Source organism: Octopus bimaculoides, chromosome 14, assembly GCF_001194135.2.
Source record: "Octopus bimaculoides isolate UCB-OBI-ISO-001 chromosome 14, ASM119413v2, whole genome shotgun sequence".
Classification (NCBI taxonomy): Eukaryota; Metazoa; Mollusca; class Cephalopoda; order Octopoda; family Octopodidae; genus Octopus; species Octopus bimaculoides.
The window spans coordinates 9,570,561-9,577,305 of NC_068994.1; positions in this window are offsets into that span (position 1 = coordinate 9,570,561).

Genomic DNA, 6,745 nt, shown 5'->3' on the forward strand with positions numbered 1-6,745 from the left:
ATATATATATATATATATATATATACATATATATACACACACACAGACACACACATATATATGTATATGTATATATATAATATATACACATGTGTGTGTGTATGTGTGTGGTGCATGGCTCAATGGTTAAGGTGTTGAACTCACGATCGTGTGATCGTGGGTTCTTTTCCCAGAGCGGTCGTTGTGCTGTGCTCTGGAGCATAGTAATTCATTTCACGTTGCTCTGGGATCATTTCGTCATCTGACACGTGACACCCGTTACACCTGTACAGGTAAAGTCGATTTGATGGAGGGAATGAATTTATATGTACAGAAACATTTGCTCACTGTAAACAAATCATGTGTGTGGTTGTTCAATAACAAATTGTCGAACTCTCATACGTCGTCTAACGACGGGAGAATCCATTATATATATATATGTGTGTGTGTGTGTGTGTGTATACAGGGTGTCCCAAAAGTAGGTTTACATTTATCAAGTAGTCAATTTAAATTTCTTTTAAAACATTTTATTACAATTAAATTTCTATCTTCCAATCACATTGTTTATGTACATCTTAGACAGACAAAAGTTAATATTTCAGATGCTCAAAATATCCTCCTTCAACATAGCAACATTCTTCAAACCTCTTGACAGCACTCTGATACTCAGTGCGGCAAGAATTCCGATCTCCATTAATTTCAGTGAATGTGGCAGAAATGTAATCGTTTAATTCATTTACTGTTTTGGGATTCGAAATTTCCCCCAAGATACCTAATGAAGGCTGGAGGGTATATCAGCCGAAACGTTGTATTAAAAACAAACAATATGAGGACAAGTATCCATCACATGTAGTAAATAATGTAAATAATGTAAATAAATTGTTTATCATATTTATTTTCTCATTAGACATAATGTTATTAACACTAGCATCATTTACCAATTATGTTTCCTGGAGATGTCGTCTCTCAATAATATATTATCAAAAAATAAGAATATTCTATTCGAATATGTCTGCAATACTTTATATTTGCTAAGCGTTCTTTTACATTTTGACGAATTACTTAAAATAATATCAGAAACTCATTAGGACAGTTTGTATTTCTCTCTGCATAATTATTTTTCTTTTGTGTATAAAACTCTCTGCTTCACTATTCCTTCTCTTTCTTTCTCTCTCTCTCTCTCTCTCCCTCTCTCTCTTTCTCTTCCTCTTCCTCTTTCTCTCTCTCTCTTCCTCTTTCTCTCTCTCTCTTCCTCTTTGTCTCTCTCTTCCTCTTTCTCTCTCTCTCTCTCTCTCTCTCATTTGTCTAAACGTATTAATGCGGCCTTAAATATTTTATTCATATATTTGTTCATAACGCTCATTGCAATCCCAAAACTACATAAATATATATATATAGACATACTGTTCATATATCCCAGTTATTTTTTATATCACTGTCATTATTCAGAAGTCACATCGATCATATCCGTTCTTCAGCGTTTTTATGATATTGTCTTATTTAATTCTTTATTTTCTTTGCTGAAGATTATAGATCTCTGTGTTATATAGTCCTGAAACCTGACGCTTCTATTTATTTATCAATATTTAAGAGCAAGCCTTAACGAAGATTTTCGTTTCTTTCTTTCTTTTTTTAATATCCTGATACACTAAATATAATATTCACGCATTAGCAATTTATATGGTAATAGAATAAAATGCCCAGTTATATTCACCATGTAATCTCCTGTGCGAAGTATGGCTTATATAAAAACAATTACTAAAACCGAAATCAATTTGACGGAAAACGAAATTCACTGGAAACACCGTTGTATATTCACATATGTAGATAAGAAACACAATTTCGTCCATATATCGATTGCTATAAAACGTTTAAAGCAAAATGTATTCCGATACTGTATACGCATTTGACGAATTACAGTAACGCAGGAAACAGATACGGATCGATGATTAATATATTCGTTTCGCACCGGTGTGATTTCGTTGTCAATCACATATCTTCGGTATTTTTCTTGAAACGTTTTTACTGCAGCTCCGAAAAAGGTTAAGCATTACGAGTGGGATTTGAAAAGTGAAATTAATGTGGGAACTGGTCGTAGAGAATGTTTTAGTCTAGCTTGGTAGACCTTATAACCACTGGACAGTTTTTTGCAGCGTCCATTCTCTGGAAGCATTAGGCGCTTAGCATAATTTTTTCTCTTCTAACCTCGAGTCACGGAGGACTTGATAACGTGTCATAGACACTGTCCCTGTTGCTTTAGCCTTGCTATTAAAATAGCAAATAAAAGATCTCTCATTGGTACACATACATTTTGCTATCAAGTATTAGCGCAAATATAATATTGTTGTTGTTGTTGGCACTCCGTCGCTTACGACGACGAGGGTTCCAGTTGATCCGATTAATCGTGAAATTAACGTGCAAGTGGCTGAGCACTCCACAGACACGTGTAACCTTAACGTAATTCTCGGGGATATTCAGCGTGACACAGTGCGACAAGGCTGACCCTTTGAATTACAGGCACAACAGAAACAGGAAGTAAGAGTGAGAGAAGGTTGTGGTGAAAGTGTACAGCAGAGTTCGCCATCATCCCCTGCAGGAGCTTTAGGTGTTTTCGTTCAATAAACACTCACAACGCCCGGTCTGGGCATCGAAACCCCGATCCTATGACTGCTAGAAAAGTTATCTTGGGAAATGTATCACCACAGACAAAACTATGTTGAATTACCAGCATACATGAAGGGTGTTATAGCAATACAAAATGCATTCTGAGGTAGTAATAAATATATTTACAACTTCTTCATATATTGTGTCTGTGGGGGGATGAGGTTAAAATTTCCCCAAGACACCTGATGAAGGCTGGCGGGTATATCAGCCAAAAGGCTGTGTTAACAAACAAGATGAAGTCAAACATCCGTCAAGTGTAAATAATGTAAATAATGTAAATAATGTACATAATTCCTCATCTCTTAAATATAGAACTGAATTTTTATTGTTGTGGATTAAGCTATTACTGAGCGTATATGAGAACATTGTTTCATACACTTTATACACTCTAACATTGTATTTCATCAATAAAGTACTGGTCAAGTACTGTATTCCAGGTAATCGGCGAATTGACCCCACTTTAAAGTTCATTGTCTTGTACCAAAAGTTCGTGACACACATTACAGAAAGTATAATGTTGGCTTCTAGTGACCTCAAGGTGTCAGCTGATTCTTTTGGTTATACATGCAGATGTGCTAGATCGCTGATTGGAAGATATTATGACACATGTCGAATGTGTTTCTTTCTTTCTTTCTTTCTTTTGGCGTCCAGGAAAAGCAGTGGGTTTCACATGTGATTCATTGTAGTTGTTTTGTATATCTACACTAAAGGCACTGATGCAGCATAGCAGGGAAAAACATGACATTTTCTATTCTGAAACTTAGCCGAGAAGTATGTCCTACTCACATAATTATATAGTAAGATTTTCTCGCAGATTTTGTTCGTTATAAAGAGTAACAATATAGAATATGTTTGAATATAAAGAAGAATCATAAGCAGATATTAACGCAATTTCATTCTGAATTCTATTACAGTCATGATAACAGAACTTATTGAATCAATACTGGCAACATATAAGAATGACATTTTTCTCCCCGTCACACTTATAAATAATTACATATTTTATTTCATATACTGGTGTTTACGATAGATATTAGTAAAGCCGATACCGAAATAGTAATCACAAATGTAGAGAAAGAAGTTTCTTTGGACAGTATTCTCTAATTAAACCCCTAATTAATATTTTGTAGAATGTGCCCTCTCATTATACAACGGAATTCGTTCTCGAACATACACGTATATATTTTCCTGAATGTGTGTCTATACATATATATTTAAACTAACTGGTAGCTTCACGATTTCGATGTTATTCTACTAAAAGCTATTATATTCTATGGACACATTTACTATATTTATTGGAGACTCAGTCGACCGAGTTCGATTTACCAGTACTTATAACGCACCGTCTTCTGCCTCTTCTCACTGACAAGATAATCATTCTTTCACAAAGAGGTATTTCTAAAAAATAAAGCGCAAGAAATGCAACGTAGATTGGGTCTTTCAAGGACTATTTTCATGGTAAATCCAGAATATGCGCGTAAAGATATAGAAGACTTCGGTATATAATTCCATTAATAACTTTGCAGTTCAGCAGAATTCTAAGAAGACAACAACATTTAATGCCATCTCATTGTGCGGTGTAAAACTCTGGTCGAGTTAAAAAAAAAAGAAAAACTAGGCGCAAGCGTGGTTGCTTGGTAAGAAGCTTGTTTCCCAACCACATTGTTCCACGTTCAGTCCCTCTGTGTGGCACCTTGGGCAAGTGTCTACTACTATAGCTTCGTGTCGTTCAAAGCCTAGTGAATGAATTTGGCGGACTGAAACTGAAAGAAGAGCGTCAAATGTTTATATGTATTTATTTCTGTGTATGTGTCTTTGTGTTTGGGTTTTTCACCCCATCATCGCTTAATAACCTTGTAAATTAGCAGTTCGGCGCAAGTGACCGATAGAATAAGTACCGCACTTACAAAGTATAAGTCCTGGGGTCGATTTGCTCGATAAAAAAAAAACCTTCAAGGCGGTGTTCCAGCATGGCCCTGATCAAATGACTGAAATAAGTAAAAGAATAAGGAATAAACCTTAGTGTGTCTGAATGAGATTAACAAATGTCTACACAAGCACGGAGATACTAATGCTTTTCCTACTTAAAATAACAATTTAGATTCCTTGTCTACGTGAATGAAAGATGAGGTGATTTTTTAAATCTAAAGCGGTTTCAAATAACGAAATATTAAGAATGGATGAAACTCTGCTCAGTAATAATCAGCAAAACGCGGTATAAATTCATACAAAAATGGTGGACAAAATGATAAATAGGCATTAATGGAAATTTTCTTAATGTAAAACTATATTTGCCTTCTACACATATAATGAAATGTATAACGTATACAGACACGGTCATTTAATTTAAACGCTTCTGTGCTAAGTGAGCAGCCATACACTGTCTCTGAATGCAGGAGCCAATGTTCATTCAGGCGGTGAAGCATTCCTGAACTGTTTCGGACTCCCAAAAGTAACCCCGACGACGTTGGCGACAAAAGTCGCTAACCATAGCATGAATTTAATTGAGTTAGATGTGGCGAATCTAAGATAGATGTTTTGTCTTGCCGCATCACTAGCCTTCTCTTTCTTGAGCTAGACGATATGGCTTGCTTTCACAGTAACTCTCGACACATTCCTTGCAGCATCTCTTTTCTAATTTGCAACTTGTCTAAGACTCCTGAGCATCGAATGATCCTGGTTCCAAAAAGTCCTGTAATGCCAATCTCTGCTTATAATCCTATTGTCTCTCATTCATTGTTTACACCGAGTTAAACTTGCTCATTGTATTTTCTTATGTTTCCCCGAATAAAGCGTCTTCGAGGTGTGTCTCTATTCGTGATATCCAACTAGAAGACGTCAGCAGGACTAGAAAACATGAACTGGTTGATGTTTTACAAGACTATGATCATACGTTCAAATTCATTCGGCTTTCCTACCCTTCATCAAGAACGAAGAGCCTAGAAGGGGAGATAGATGAATTGGTATTTGGTTGGCGTTTATTTCAGCTGAATAGCTTAGAACAACATCAAGTGGACATAAGAATAGAACGTGCTGGTTGGTTAAATATTCGAACCAAAGAACTTATGTATGAACGTGAGTCCGCCAGCTTAACCACGTTCTTATGTGACCTCAATATTTGGAATGCACTTAATATCATACGTTACGTATTCACACTTTGCACTACGTCGTTAAATCATTTACGGAAAAAGATAGTTTGAAGCGGATGTTAGCTACATATAAGCAATAAGCAGATAATGATACATCAACGTTTTCATACATACACAAACAACAACAAAAACAAAACACGTACATATACAGGGGAAAAACTACTATGTAAACATCAATAAGCTATAAAGTATCATAGACTAATTTGAACTACGAACTGCTAAGTAATTTCAAATTGTGCGTTGTACTATATTGATCCGTGATGGACACATTATATATTCTTCTGCTGCACTTCACCGATAAAACCATAAGCAATGTCGAGAATCACAATCTAATAATTGCATATATACCTGTGTCAGAAGCACCCCTTCCCCCAGAAACAGTCAAATATAAGAAATAAACAGCAAGCAACAATACAAGTACATGGGCGTATTTCATACACGCATTATTTGTTGTTTCTTTTTTTGTTTCTTTTTTGTTTTTTGCTCAGTTTATTTTTCTAAGCAAGCTGAAAAAAAGCTTTTTTACGATGAAGTGCGGCTTATGTAACTTACAACACTGTGTATGATCAAAGACGAATATTTTACATTTATTGTTGCATAAGTACATGATTAATAGAAGGTAACCTTTTGTAAACCAAAATACTACACCCAAACACACATACATAAATACATAGGCATAAACACTTACATATCAATATGAATATATATATGTGTATATATACATTTATATATATGTATATATATTTATTTATGTATATATATATATATATATATATATATATATATGCATGCATACATATGTACATAAATATATAAATATATATGTGTATATGTATATATGTATATATATGTGTATATGTATAAATATGCAGATATATATATATGCAGATATATATATAAATATGCAGATATATATATATATATATATATATATATATATATATATATATATA